Here is a 16146-nt window from a genome sequence, read left to right as displayed (position 1 = left end):
AATTATAGAAACTAGCCTGACCGACATTTTAATAAAGTTTAATAGAATGCATAATTGAAAGGTAGTATGAGCATATGCTCCTACCTTCATTCACGATAATGAAGAAGTTGAATAGTTTGATTAGGATGATAGCAGTTTGTTGAAAGGGGCTGGTTGGTTCACCCTGGGAATAAAACAGAAACAGCGTTACACAAGACAAGCGAGTATGGATGACTGGACAGATGGCTGATTCCTGTGCTGTTTACTCGCTCATGCAGTGTCGCTCTGTTTCTGTTTAGTTCCTAGGATGATCAATTTGGAATGAGAAAGGATATCAAAATCATGGGAACAGAGAGGGCAGCATTGATACACTTTATAGCTATAATTAAATGCTTGCACATATTAAAATGAAGAGGTTGGCAAACCTCTCCGCCAATGCTTAGGCAGGCAGGTGAAGGAAACCGCAAATTCTTTATACTGAGGTTATCGATGACCTGAATGCAAAATTGGGGGAAAAGATGCTCCTGAACAGACAATTTGCAGTCAGGGCATCGAAATTGGGAAAAGCAAAAAAAAAAGAGATGCGCTGGTAGAGTTATCATAAGGATTCAATTGCAAATAACCTATAAGTTATTCCACAAGCGCACTACCACAAAGTGGATCTTGAAAAGCTCTATAGAAAAAACAAGCAATGAAAATCATGTTGTACTTCGCGCCTACACTATCATGGTGGCGAATGTAGAACGGGTATGTTGTGTAAAGGGCAGTGATCACAGGTTAGTAAAATCAATCATTTTTATCACACTGAAGAGAAAAAGAGCGAGATTGACCAAGAAGAACTGTCCAATTTATGAAGCTGCAGTAGAAAAGCAGATGAATTCAGGGTAGTTCTATTTAGCTTAAAACAATGGCAGAAAGAAGCACAACACGCTGACCGTACCGTATGATTACAGGAATTGGAAATACATTGTTTAGAATAGCTCCTAGCTAAAGTCAACCCTAAGCTCTGCCTTCATGCAGTGTTTGCCGTGGGGCCAATGAGTACCTGAAGACTGCGCAGTGCTTCACAGTGCCACTTTTGTTTGTTTTATTGGCGAAGAACAAATGCTCTTTGCGTTGTTGACAGCTTGCCCCATAGGTCGCGTGAAACTACAACGTTCCTTACCTTCTCGTTCTCCAAACATTTTTGTTGTTCCCACATACACATGTGTGATGTGCTTGCTCATCCAAGAATTCTACGTTAGAAAAGGCGACTTCAGCTAGGTATCTATGCTAAAATACACAGAACATTAAAAAACATGTGAGTGCTATTTGCAGGCCTCATCTTTTTTTATTTGTATGTAACCATAACCATCCCATATCTTCTTTTTGCATTCTACCGGTGCTGACTCATGGGTTGAAGCATGGAGCTTAACGAATGAAGCTTGAGAACAAGTTAAGAGCCGTGCAAATAGCGATGCGATGAAATGTGTTAGGTGTAACATTATCAGACAGGGATATAGTGGCGTGGATCTGAGAGATAACGTTGATAGTCGATGTTCTAGTTGACATGAAGACAAAAAAAATAGAGCTCGCGTGAGCGCATCTAGCCCACATCATCGTTTTCACCTTTATATAATCATCATCAGCCGACGTCGTCTTTTTGCGGGTGCTATCCCAGGCCTCGCCCAAGAAAAAGCTTTTGGTGTGATTCCGTCGTTTTCATGTGGCAATTTGAATATGTGCTTCTCGCTTTTCCCCACCTTACCTTAGGCGGTTCTAACTAGAGCAGGTGTGTCCCACTACTTACAGCTAATGCAAACTACAATATTATTGCCCACAATATATCCTTTCTCCTTACCACTATGTACCCGTCAGCGTTAGGCCATTCGCTTCAGTGGAAATAAACACATGAAGAGATGCTTCTGGTTGCCGAAGGGAAACTGGCCCATCAACGTCAATACTGAGCACGTGCTGGTGGGCCAGTTGGTTATACATGATTACAAAGAAGGCGCCAAATAAAACAACGGACGAAGGAAGGAGACATGGGGCAACCACGTGCACCTACGTGGTTGTCCCGGGTCGCCTTCCTTCGTCTGTTGTTTTATTTGGTGCCTTCGTCGTAATAACGCAAATACGCCTGAGCTGCTCTTAGTAAAGTTGCAACATAAGTTACGGGCCAATTTTTCATTTGAGATATAACTACCATACAGTCTGAACGCTCTGAAGCAATGGCCGTTGAATGAATAATTTGAAGAACATAGCGTACTTTTGATGCTTTTCGTGTGCCTGTATCGAAACAGAAAATCTGCTAGCAAGAATCAATATAGGCAAGAAAAACAGTATCAGTTGATTCCTCTTAGAACTGTAGATTGCGACAGGCTTCCAGCAATAACTGTATAATGGTAGCACATACTTGGTGCATTTGGCACGCGGGCAGATTAGTGGCAGCACCCCCCGAAACTGCTAAGGATTCCTTTACTCACAAAACACATATTATGTCGAAACTGACATGATAGCTTCCAGACAGGGAAATGACTTTTTTTATTGAATTGAATTGAATGGAATTGAATTTTATTCTCCTTGAAACAAATACACAAGGAAGGAGCAGCCACAAAAACCTACTGAGATTAGTAGCTTGACGAGGTGGCTGCCCCTTTACACAGCAGCAGCAGCAGTAGTTATGAAACAATTTTCGTACCAATGACTGCTTTCATACATATGCACGGACAATGATTGCACAATGGAACATAACAATGGAACATAAGCATTTTGCAAAATACAAAAGAAAACTTCACATTAATGAGCAAAATATACTAAAACATAAATAAGTGCATCATAGTTCACAGGAACTGATCTCGCATTGTTTTTTTTTGACAACTGTGACACATCTACAGATTTGTTGGCAAAATTATTGAGCAGAGCTGGGAGAGTAAAAGCGATCGATTGTTTCGCATAGTTGTTTTGAGGTGTAGGTATGTGCCAAATATTATGGTGACGCGTAGGGTATACGGCAATATTTTCTCTTAATTCTGAAATCTCGCTGTAAAAAGAGTTCTTCTTTTTTGTGGCCGAACAGTATGTCTGGAGTAAACGATAATTATAAAAATCATGGATATTTATAACCTTAAACTGTTTAAAGAGTTGCTGCGTGTGAGAATCATATGGGACGTTTGCAATTATTCGCATAAACTTCTTTTGAATTAGGAACAGTCTGTTTAGATTCGTTGTTGTTGTTGTGCCCCATACTAGGTAGGCGTAGGATAACTGAGAAAGGGCTAACGAATTATATAGTAGTAGTTTTATACGTTGAGGAATGATATGTCTACATTTGTTTTGCATACCCGCAGTTTTGCACAATTTTTTATGAGTTTCGCGGATATGGTCATCCCAAGTTAAAGTACTTGAAAAATATACGCCCAGCACTTTCATGCATTCTACTATGTCAATCACATTGTGGCCAAGTGTAATCAGCGGCAAATTTACAACCTTATTTTTTGGTCTGAAGAGTATTGCTTTTGTTTTTGCGGTATTAATAAGTAAGGAGTTGCACTTTGTCCATTCCAGTAACACCGGCATTGTTTCATCAGATATCTTTTGTATTTCGTCAGTTGTTTTACCGGTGATTAATAATGTAGTGTCATCAGCATAGCAAATTGATTTTACATGTGGATTTGAGGTAAAGGAGTGTAGGTCGTTAATGTAAACACAAAATAAAAGTGGCTCCCATATGCTGCCCTGAGGTACTCCCATTTTTATGCATTTAATATCTGAAGAAGATGTTCCTGTTGATACATACTGCTTACGATGCCCTAGATAAGAAGCCATGAGGTCATACGCAATGCCGTGTACACCGTATGTCTGCAATTTATCAAGTAGTATTTCATGCTGTAATGAATCAAAGGCTTTCGATAAATCTACATATACTGCCAGTGTTAAATTATGGTCTGAAAAGTTTTTTAAGATTATTTCCTTTTGCTTTAGCAGCGCGGTTTCCGTCGAACAATGCTGACGAAATCCATGCTGAAAATTGTGTAGTAATGACTGCTTAGAAAAATAGTTAGACAATCTTATATACAAGAGCTTTTCTATTGCTTTGGAAAAAAACTGGTAAAATCGATATAGGTCTATAGTTCTTCAACACATTTCTGTCACCGCCCTTAAAAATTAAAGTTACTTTTGCAATCTGCATGTTTTTTGGAAATACACCAGTGGAGAGGATAAGATTAAAAATGTGCGTTAATGGACACGCTATCTCATGCACTGCATACTTTAGTGGTCCTAATTGTAGGTTGTCTACGTCGCAAACGCTACTGTTTTTAAGGTTTGTTATTGCGGAAGCTACCTCTTGAGCGTCTGTTGGGCAAAAAAAATATGGTGTTTGGGGTTGTGCAAGGTCTGTGTATACTTTTGTGTTGTTGTACTGCATTACGTGTGAATTGGTTTATGAAAAAATTGTTGAACAGATTGGCTAAAGCAGAACCAGAAACATAATCGTTACCGTAACATATTGAGTCAATTTCGGTGGAATCTTCGTTACGCTCGAGCACAGTGTTTATTTTTTTCCAGGTCAGGTCGGTACGCTTAGTGTCATGTGAAAATAGATTAGAGTAATACGCCGTCCTCGCTTTCCGGAGCAACTTCACAACGTTGTTTCTAAGCCGCTTAAATTCAGCAAATACATTTATGTCCTTGGTTTTGAGGAAGGTAGCGTAAAGTTGTTCTTTGGTTTTAATTTTATCGTATATATCCTTGCTCACCCAAGGTTTTCTTATTTTGTGTGTCCGTCTAGCAGTTTTTGTGGGAAAACTTGCGTGATAAGCATTTTTTACTACATTAAGAAATTCGTCATATGCCTTATCTGCATCTTTGATTTCATATATACACTCCCATGTAACATCCTGCAGGGATTCTTTAAATCGCGTCAAGTTTGCATCTGAAATATCTTGATAAACGCGTTGACGTCTTGGTTTTTTACGGCAAACTGTGTCTAAAAGTAGAAAAACGGGTAAATGATCACTGATATCACAAGCTATCGTGCCAGCCGTAGTTTTTTCAAGCATGGTGTTCGTTATGAATAAATCTAACAAAGTCTCTGATGTGTCTGTTATTCTCGTTGCGCTTGTCGGAACAATATCATAGCCATACATACTAACCGTCGATAACAAAGTCATTTGTTTAGAATCACGTTGAAGTAAATTAATATTAAAATCACCTCCGACAACAAGTTTGAGATTCTGCTCAGTTGAAAAACATAATAAGCGTTCAAAAAAACTAAAGAAATTGTCAGAGCTGCCAGCGGGCGGCCTATACAAGCCAACAAACATGTTTTCATTTGCACGGACCGCTACAGCTTCATAGTCATCAGTTACACATGTGTACTCTCTTTCAAGGTGGCAATCGATGCATTTTTGCGTAAGGATAGATACACCGCCCCCTCTTTTGTTGTTTCGCGTCACGAAGAAATGAGCATACGGTGGTGGCTCATACATTTCCGAGTCCTTTTCATACCAGGTTTCTGTTAATATAATCACAGAAAAGGGGAAGCTTACGCGATGAAAAAAAAGTTCTAGATCATCTATTTTTGATTTTGCAGACCGACAATTAAGGGTAAGAAAAGACAAAGAAAAATTACGTGGTTTTACTTTTTCAGAGAACTGGTGGGGAAAGACAACCATATCGGATAATCACACGAGCAATGCTACTAGGTCAACGATTGCAACCGCGTGTCTTTCTTGACAACAATCGCTCGATCCCCAGTGGCCTTCCGCATAAGAATTTTGCCGTTCGCATGCCAGACAAAACGGAAGTTGTTCGCCGTTGCCCAGTCTTTTGTTGAGCGTAGAAGTTCTCGGTTCTGTTTCGTTATATTCTCCAGGATTGAAGCGCGATTCCCGACGTCTCTTAGCCTCTTACGTGTGGCGTACCACATTTCTCTCTCTTTTTGACGACTGAAACGAACAATTATACCGGGGGTTTTGTCTGGCCTTGCGGGAAGTCGGTGTATGGAAGTAATATCATCATCTTTCAGGCAAGGTACTTGAAGAACAGGTGCAAGTTCATTCACTTTACCGAGCAAATCTTCAGCAGGTGTCACAGGAATACCATGGAACTCTAAATTTAGGCGCCTGCTGCGCCATTCGAGTTCATTGATGGCCTCCTGTAACTGCATCTGTGTTTCGCTCAATCGCGCTTCGTCAATCTTGTCCACTCTTTTCTTGAGCGACTGTATATCTTTGTCCTGCTTATCTAGACGTTTCATGATCTCGTCAAACGTTTGTGGCAGCAGCGGCGGTGACCAGAGCGCATCGTAAATCTGCTTGCTGCTTTACGCAGGAAAAAAGAAGAAAGGTCGCTGTTATCTCGCCACGGAACGCCAACCACGAGGACCATATCTACAAGCTGAACCACTGCATCGTACTTCGGCGCAACGTCACGGCACTGCAGCGACATCTGGACACTGCTTGGCCCGATATAAACCCAGCGATGTCTGCATGGCCTTCCACTGGCAGCAGCGGCGGTGACCAGAGCGCATCGTAAATCTGCTTGCTGCTTTACGCAGGAAAAAAGAAGAAAGGTCGCTGTTATCTCGCCACGGAACGCCAACCACGAGGACCATATCTACAAGCTGAACCACTGCATCGTACTTCGGCGCAACGTCACGGCACTGCAGCGATATCTGGACACTACTTGGCCCGATATAAACCCAGCGATGTCTGCATGGCCTTCCACTGGCAGCAGCGGCGGTGACCAGAGCGCATCGTAAATCTGCTTGCTGCTTTACGCAGGAAAAAAGAAGAAAGGTCGCTGTTATCTCGCCACGGAACGCCAACCACGAGGACCATATCTACAAGCTGAACCACTGCATCGTACTTCGGCGCAATGTCACGGCACTGCAGCGACATCTGGACACTGCTTGGCCCGATATAAACCCAGCGATGTCTGCATGGCCTTCCACTGGCAGCAGCGGCGGTGACCAGAGCGCATCGTAAATCTGCTTGCTGCTTTACGCAGGAAAAACGAAGAAAGGTCGCTGTTATCTCGCCACGGAACGCCAACCACGAGGACCATATCTACAAGCTGAACCACTGCATCGTACTTCGGCGCAACGTCACGGCACTGCAGCGACATCTGGACACTGCTTGGCCCGATATAAACCCAGCGATGTCTGCATGGCCTTCCACTGGCAGCAGCGGCGGTGACCAGAGCGCATCGTAAATCTGCTTGCTGCTTTACGCAGGTCAGTTAACCATAGCTTTGTACTATTAGTGCCCTTAATCTGTCTCGCCTGCCGCTGCTGCCATTGAACCCTTGCAGTTATGTCCAGTACAGAGTGCTCTGTCTGTGAAAAGCCTACCACACGCGATGAATTGACTATTGCTTGTATTAAGTGCAACAACATTTTCCATGCTGGAAGCTGTTGCGATGTAACACAAAAGGTACTTCGCTCGAAAAGTGATACCTATCGGAAAACATGGAAGTGCGAATCTTGTCGGGAAGCAAAATCCGCTGGCATATCGGCAAAAAGTTCCAGTTCAGCATACGAAGTAACCGATGTTGCCTTACAGCTAGCGATTTTTATTTTTTTTTATTTTCACAATACTGCGGACATCTGTCCAAGCAGGAGGGGGCTACGTGAGCAGATACAAAAATAAGCAAACATACAATATATACAAGGGTTACAGTCAACAAGATTCATCAAGTGGGTGGCTGTAACCAGTGGGAATTTCCAGGTAGGGCATTCCAATCATTGATTGTTTTCGGAAAGAATGAGTTTTTGAAAAGGTTTGTTCGTGCGAAGATCGGTTTTAAATACTGGCTGTGTTTGTGGCGGGAAATTCGAGATGTGTCCTTAATAATATAGTCACGCGGTTGTATGCCTAGTTTCACGCGGTTGTATGTCTAGATGATAGGAGAAAAGCTAGAGAAACTATTACCGCTAAGCAAATCTGTTCTTGTAATAGAGGAATCGATTCAGCATATGTCTGGCATTTATCACACTATTACTGTAACCATCTTGAGGTGTTGGACATGCACATCAGTCCCACAGCTGCCTTTCTATTCACCTACTGTTGAGATAGATAGATGTCATTCAGTTGTTTCAAGTAGGAAATCTTTAGTACGAGCTTATTTTTTTAACGCTTCAATACGCACAGTTTTCTCGAGCACACAGCCCGCACGAAGCGCACAGAGCACTATAATACAAGACGCCACGCAGTAACCTCGATGTTGAACCATCGAGCAGCCGCCGTGGTTGCTCAGTGGCTATGGTGTTAGGCTGCTGAGCACGAGGTCACGGGATCGTATCCCGACCACGGCGGCCGCATTTCGATGGGGACGAAATGCGGAAACGTCCATGTACTTAGATTGAGGTGCACGTTAAAGAACCCCAGGTGGTCGAAATTTCCGGAGTCCTCCACTATGGCGTGCCTCATAGTCAGAAAGTGGTGTTGGCACGTAAATCCCCGTAATTTAATTGTTTTTACCATCGAATATATACGAATATATACCATACAATTTATTAACGTCCAGAGCAAGACAAGATGGGGCAAGCCGAACACCGTTTGCCCTACTTTTATTTGTTTCGTGCGTGATTTTTTCCAATAAATTGCCGTTCCGTGAAGTGTGGATTTGCTCCGCCGCGAATGCAATCGTGATATCTGTGGCATTCGAGAATGATTGTACTCATTTCGCGAAAGGAATATTATTTCCTTGTGTCTCCGCAAGCATACGTACGCAGATCGTAAAAGTGCGGCCAACTACGAAACGCAAGGCTTCAAAAGAACGTACGTGGCGTGTGTGCGTGAATGCAGCACGCACAATCTTGCAATCGACGAGTGATCATTGTCGTATTTACTTTTTTTTCTTATTTTTTTTATTTCCCCGCGATGGCACCTAAGTGGCTACGACGTTGCACTGCGTATAGCGTAATGTCGCACGTCCTTTTATGGCCTCAGCAGCCGCATTCCACAGGAAGCGGAATGCAAAAAAGCTCCTGGAGTAATGAAAATAAATAAAATGTGGTTTTTTACGCGCCAAAAGCAGGATCGGATTATGATGCACGCCGTAGTGGGGGACTGTGGAAATTTGGACCACCTGGGGTTCTTAAACATGCACCTAACTTTAAGTACACGGGTGGTCTCCGCCTTTCGCCTCGATCGAAATGCGGCCGCCGTGGCCAGGATTCGATCCCGGCCATGATCCCGGCGAATGTTAAAGGGACGCTATACCTTCACGCTAAATTGATTTAGAGTGATACATATTTCTTGTAAAACTTTATTTTTGTTTAATTTTGCTCTACTGTCTTCACTATTAAAACAGACAATAAAGATCGAAATTTTATTTTACAAATTTCACATCGAAACTCGAGGGCCGGCACGTGAGTGTGAGGTCATATAGATTACAAAGTATTTGATTCAATTTGGGCCATTCTGGAAGCATCATACGGTTTTGGATCTTCACAAGTACAGTCTTTCGCTTTTTGTCGTCCATATAGACCAATTAAACGTTTACTAGAACCTAGCGGGTGTCCTGAAAATCCGTGACGTCACAGAATTATGGTGTGGAGACCTCATTGTATATCGTCGCCATTTGCATCTTGTTATTGTGCATTTTCTGGCTTACCTTGCCCTCTCACGGTAAAGGGGGGGTCTTGTGGGTTCTGAAGGCCTAGCCTAACTTAATAATCCACAGCTGAAATATTATTTCACTTTTGTGCCCATTAAAATGCAGCCAAGGTGGTCGAAAACACATCGGAGAGAGCATTCAAATTTGCAGAATTATTCAGTGGAGGAGCGGAAATTACCGCCTTTCTATTTTCACTAGTGTTTCGCAGGCTGTGCATACCTTTATTCTCAATGCATATTGTCACTGCTGGCAGTTTTCATGCTTCACCTCTGTGAGGGGCTTTCTAGGAGAAAAATCAGTTCATGGAGGACAAATGTGGTGGACCCCATTTCAAGTGACCTTCAAATGACCCATTAGAAAGAGAAAGCATCAACAGTTGCATAGATCGAATAACACAACTTCTCGACTATGGGGGCAGCGATCACAAGCTTTTTAGCCATAAACATTTGCGCTCAGACGTGACAGCCAGCGTACATCGAAGCTGTCAAGTTCATTATTTTGTATCCAGACTCATTCTGATGCAAATGTCAGCGCACTTGTGGCACGTCGTGGGTCAGGTTTCTAGGACAAGGCTCATCTACACAGGCAGCGAACATAACTAGGCAGCAATGGTAAATGTGAGGTGATGGCACTTCTCAGGATGGTTCGCAGCTGATTGCCCGGTGCTCTCTAGAAAGCTGACGCCAGTGTCGACAAACGCACTGTGACGCAAACTTAACTTCATGGTTGCTTTTGGCTCACAGGAGGTTTTTGCATTCGTACACGGGAATGCCCTGTAACTGAGTCTCTGTCGGTTGACCCGGTGGCACGGAGACATCGTTACCCCTTAGCTTGTCAGCAAGACCCACCTGACTTCAAATTCCGAAATTGTTCAGGCTCACGCAAAAAAATAAAAAGACTGCAGAACCCACGGCATATGGGAATAGATCTTATACAGTACAGTGTGCGGGAACCCTATCAAGTTAAAGAAACTACCATGTGAGCACCAAGACGTAGGCCGCTGTTTCTTTACCTACATGGCACATATATAATGGTATTCATGTCATGACGGATTATTTATGTCAGCCATACACTCTAATCATACTATGTCAGTTTTGGTGCATACCAAGTTAACGAAAATACCAGGGGAGCACCAAGACAACGGTGGCAAGACGGCAAGACAGGCATTCAATGGCAAGTACTCAGTGACCCAAGTCGGCGAGGCATTCATTGAATAGCGGCAGATACATAGTGCATTAATCACGTAGCTAGCAGCAGGAGTGTTGTGAAAGATGTTCATTGAAAAGTGTCACATTCTCAGCGAGTTTCGAGAGCACCATCCTAATGCGTCGGTTTGCTGTCCGTGACAAACCCTTGTTTCAAGTGGGATCCATTCCACTCAGCGTAGGAGAAACTTGAGTATCTTTGTCTTCAGTGTAGGGCACCACATTCACAGTGTCACATCCCCAGTAACCCAAGTTGGTGTCGAAGTCATTTTTTTAACAGTGACACACGCCTACTAGCGCAGGAACTTGAAAAAGGGGGTACCAGCGAAACACAAAGGACGCGCACACAAGGAAAATGTGTTACACACGGACGGACGCTGGACTTTCAACTGTCCGTCCGTGTCTAACACCTTTTCCTTGTGTGCGCGTCCTTTGTGTTTCGCTCGTACCCCCTTTTTTCAAATTCATCATGCAACAACTGGCCCAAGAGCTTGCGCTAATGTACTGGAACATATACCCGGTAGCACAAGTTGGCAACAAAGAGGTTCATTGAAGATCTGCACCTACCGGGGAGGACATAACCATTTCTTCATGTCGGCGACAGGGAATTTCTTGCAACAGTCGGGCCTACCCATTCCTGCATTACAGTGATCCGGGTTGGCGTGAAACAGCTTCGTTGAAGAGCGGCACAGCTCTACATACTGGCCACACAAGTTGGTCAGATTGTTCCTTACGAGCCATTTTCCCTCAGCACAGCAGCTCTGTGCACCAGAAATTCGACCACAGAATACCCATTGACCCAAGTAGGCAGGAAAATGTTAGGTACAAAAGCACAGACATAGATAGATAGATAGATAGATAGATAGATAGATAGATAGATAGATAGATAGATAGATAGATAGATAGATAGATAGATAGATAGATAGATAGATAGATAGATAGATAGATAGATAGATAGATAGATAGATAGATAGATAGATAGATAGATAGATAGATAGATAGATAGATAGATAGATAGATAGATAGATAGATAGATAGATAGATAGATAGATAGATAGATAGATAGATTGACAGTATCTATCTATCTATCTATGTGGCAAATATTCCCCAAGAAACGCTTCGCATTAAAAATAAACAAGTCGTTACACGCGGCTGAAACTAGTGACGTGAGTGGCAGCTAGAGATACAGCAGCTCAAGAACGCTGTATTAAATATTTAGCACAAATCAGACTCCGAATGAGTTTATTCATGACAAAATGGGGATAATTACAGCATATGTATATACAGAAGGAGGTCCCGTAGTTAGAAACTGAAATGGGACCTCTTGTGCATCATGACTAGAATTAATAATACAAACAACAATGGCAACATGTAAAATTTACGAATAAAGGTTTTAGGAGACAAGGAATAAATGAACAGAAAAGCAGCATATGAACGTATTAAACAAAAACAAGGATTCGACTTGGTCAACGAAACGTGAAATACAAAAATAGCTTAAGAAGAAAGAAGGTAAAAAAAAAGATATGCGGGAAAGAAATAGAATGACAAAGGGAAAATTAATAGTACAACTCATACTATACTCATATGGGAAAGTCGGAGGACGCTAAAAGAAAATGCTTAAGTTCTGTACGAAACCTGTGAGCTTTGAACAATTTTAAAGGGAATGGTATAATGTATTCCACAGAGATGAAGCTGAAAAGTGTAATGACTGTTTACCATAGTTGGTGCAAAGTAAGGGTAAAATGAAGTTAATATTTTCTGCAAATCTAGTATTATTTATATAAGTAAAGGATGTCTTCGGTATGATGGCTACTGGAATATCATTGTTTAATGCCCTAAAAATAAATATGGCCAGATTATATTTAACAAGGTCAGTCATATTCAAAATATTATGCCCATGTAAAAGCCTAGTTGCGCTAATGCTACGAGGTGAAAATGTCATTAGCCGAATAGCTCGATTCTGAATGACTTGCAATGAAGTTAGGTGACTGTTATAAGTGTTTACACATGATTCAATGTTATAGTTAATATGAGAATGAACAAAAGCATAATAAAGCGACATGAGAGTAGAAAATGATAAATATGGTCGTGCTTTGACTAAAATGCGTATCCAGTATTCCATTTTCTTTTTAACATTAGCTATGTGAAGGCGAAATTTAAGATGGCGGTCAAATTCCACACCTAAACAGGTGCTATGATCAACTGCATTGATTGGGTGATTGTTGATGGAAATAGACAGAAGGAGCTCAGGCGATCGCTGATCTGACGCAAAGAGGACAAAATTGTTCTGATTATGGTTAATCTCTAGCTTGTTATGTTCACACCATGTGGAAATTTTCACGCGATCTTCATTGAGCTCACATGTTAGCGTTGATATGCAATTGTTAGAGCTAAATATAGTAGTATCATCAGCGTACAGAATACATTTCGATGAGAGGAGGCAACTGGGTAGATCAGTAATATAAATTAGAAAAAGTAGAGGACCTAATATGGACCCCTGTGGTACACCAATGTTAATAGTGGCTTCTTTAGAGTAGTATCCAGAAATATTAACAACTTGTTTTCTATCTTGTAAGTAATTGCGGATTAGAAGTAGTGATGGACCAGTTATTCCGATGGCTTCAGGTTTAGCACAAAGAATTGTGTGATTAATTGTGTCGAAGGCCTTGGATAGGTCAACGAATATCGAGGCTGCAAATTTACCTTCATCAATTGCTTTTTTCAGATAATCAGTAAGAGATTTAAGTGCCAGATTACTTGAAAAGCCAGAACGAAAGGCGAACTGAAAACTGGGAAGAATACTAAATTTGTCTAAATATTTTGTTAGACGCTTTTCGATAAGTTTTTCGAAAACTTTATTGAAAAGTAGAAGAACGCGAAGGGTCTATAATTCCGTGTAAGCGTGTGATCACCTTTTTTGGAAAACGCGAATGACTCGACCGCGTTTGAGTTCACGTGGGAAAACACCGGTTTTAAAAATCGGCTTAATGATAGCTGCGAGGATGTTAGTGATATGTTGCGCGATCATTTTATTATTATAAGCTTTAATATTATCTAGACCAGCACTAGTTGCTTTAAGGGTTCTAATTACTAAAATTACTTCATCAGGTGTTGTTGGAAAAAGGAAAAATGAATGCGGTAAGCGTTGAAAGGACATGTTGCAGCATGAATCAGAATCAGAAGTGTTATTGAAGAAAGCATCACAAGATGCGCTTGCAATATCAAGCGGAATAATGTATTCCATGTCATTGTGAATGATTCTCGAAATGACGTTCTGAGAGTTATGGTTTAAAAAAGGTGTTAACTATTTCCCGCTTTTTCCTAGTGTTATTAACACATTCTATAATTTTTTGTTCGCTATAATACCTCTTCGCACTTCTAAGCTGTGCAGAAAGAGAGTTAGGAAATTTTTTGTAACGGGCAAGTAGTTTAGTATTGAAAGTTTGCTTCTTTGGTTTTTTATACAAATTTTCACGAGACCGCATTGCTTTCAGAAGGCGATGTGTAAGCCATGGATTTTGTGGCAATGATACCTTTCTTCTGCATTTTATTTTGTGAGAGTGAGAGTTGAAATGCGATGAAAGTGTGATTAAAAACTGCGAAAAAGATTTTTGAGGTTCATTAGATGACATAACTTCTGACCAGTCAGTTTCAGTTACGCTTGCAAGAAACATCTCTTTGTCAAGTACAACTCTGTAGAATGATGTGTTAAATAAGGCTAATTGATTGCACAGGCGTACAACGATAGGATAGTGATCGGTAATATCGGTGGTAACAATTCCAGCCTCAGGTGGATCTCTTAAGTTCGATAATGCGTGATCAATTAAGGTGCCATTAGCAATGTTAGGACAGCGAGTAGGGAGAGAATTTAAGCATTCATATCAAAAACTGTGGAAGATGCTTGAATTACTAGAAGAATTCGATGCATTGGTATCTGAGAGGTTAATGTTGATATCGCCCATGATTATTGCATTACAATTAGCGCATGATACCTTTTCCATGCTTTGATCAAGCGCACTACAGTAGTGAGTAACTAAAGAAGAAGGTGAGCGATAAATGCAGCCAAACACTAAGTTCTTGTTGCCTATACTGAAGACGGGGGAATCAAATTCAACAAACACAGATTCACAGTTAGAAAATATTCAACTCCAAGTCAGGCCTTCGTTTATATGGAATGTTAGAAGAAACAAATATAGCTGAACCACCGTGATTACTCGTCTCTCTGTGAAAATACTCAGAAGTGGATGAGTTAAAGCAGAATAGGTCCTTGTCTTCATTACTAAGCCAGGTTTCAGACACACATATTATTGAAAAGGTATTGTTAAGTGTCGAAAAGAGGTTCCCAAAATCATGAAAATGCTAGCGGAGACTTCTAGCATTGAAGTGAATAATTGAATGGTAGTCGCGTGACATGAATTTATTCAACGCAGATGTTGACAAGTAAGAATCCATGGTGGATGGTAATGACATTTAAGAGTCAGAATACCGGCAGTTAGTTGAAAACAGAAAGGTCAGACTCATCAGCAATGCGACAAGCACGGCTTTTATTTGTCTTTCTGGCCTTAATCTGACAAATATCCGTACACACGTGCTTCCAGCTATTGGCTTTCATTAGCACCAGTGCTTTGGAAAAGATTGCCTTATTTTGTGGCTCAAGTGGTCATTAACAAATATGGGAAAGTTGTTGTCATATTCGCCGATGCCATTCAAGCAGAGCCTTGCCTTGCGTGCCTTGCTGATAAACTCATTCTTTTTCGTTCAAGAACAGAATCTAGCAGTTAAGTTTTTTCTTACCATTATCTTTAGTAGCGACTCGATGAATAACACCGATATCGGCGGAAGTCACGGGACAACGAATTTTCCTGCCACTGAAGCATATGAAGAGAAAATGCGCTTAGGTGTAATTCTAAGGGTAATAGAAACATGCCACTAAAATTATCTTTGGATGTAGCTATTCATCAATGGCTTGTAGATTGTTGTCAGGGGAACGCCTAAGCGGACAAAAAAATGAGCAGTTGACATGAATAAGCATAATTTTATTAAAGAGGAAACATTAGGCAGCATGAAAAGTAAACAGATATTAAGTGAACCCGGTTCAAATACTCCTCATCGTAATTTATGGTAACATAAAAACACACGTCGAGCAGTTGTAAAATTATGCGGGTTAAATTTGGATAATGCAATGGAACTGTTCTCTTTATTTTTTTTTTACCTTCGGCGAAGCATGAGGGAAATCCCTCAGACATCTTTGGTGAACATGCCGAGAGCGTAGTCTCCGCGGCCCACGTGACAACAGTCCCCCTGTGCGGGCTCGCATGTAGCGAGGGATGCATCGAATTGCGGTCCACACGCCCCC

The sequence above is a fragment of the Dermacentor albipictus genome, unplaced genomic scaffold (assembly GCF_038994185.2).
Source record: "Dermacentor albipictus isolate Rhodes 1998 colony unplaced genomic scaffold, USDA_Dalb.pri_finalv2 scaffold_35, whole genome shotgun sequence".
In the NCBI taxonomy this organism is placed as follows: domain Eukaryota; kingdom Metazoa; phylum Arthropoda; class Arachnida; order Ixodida; family Ixodidae; genus Dermacentor; species Dermacentor albipictus.
The sequence above is the reverse complement of the archived record's forward strand: the minus strand, read 5'-3'. Positions refer to the sequence as shown.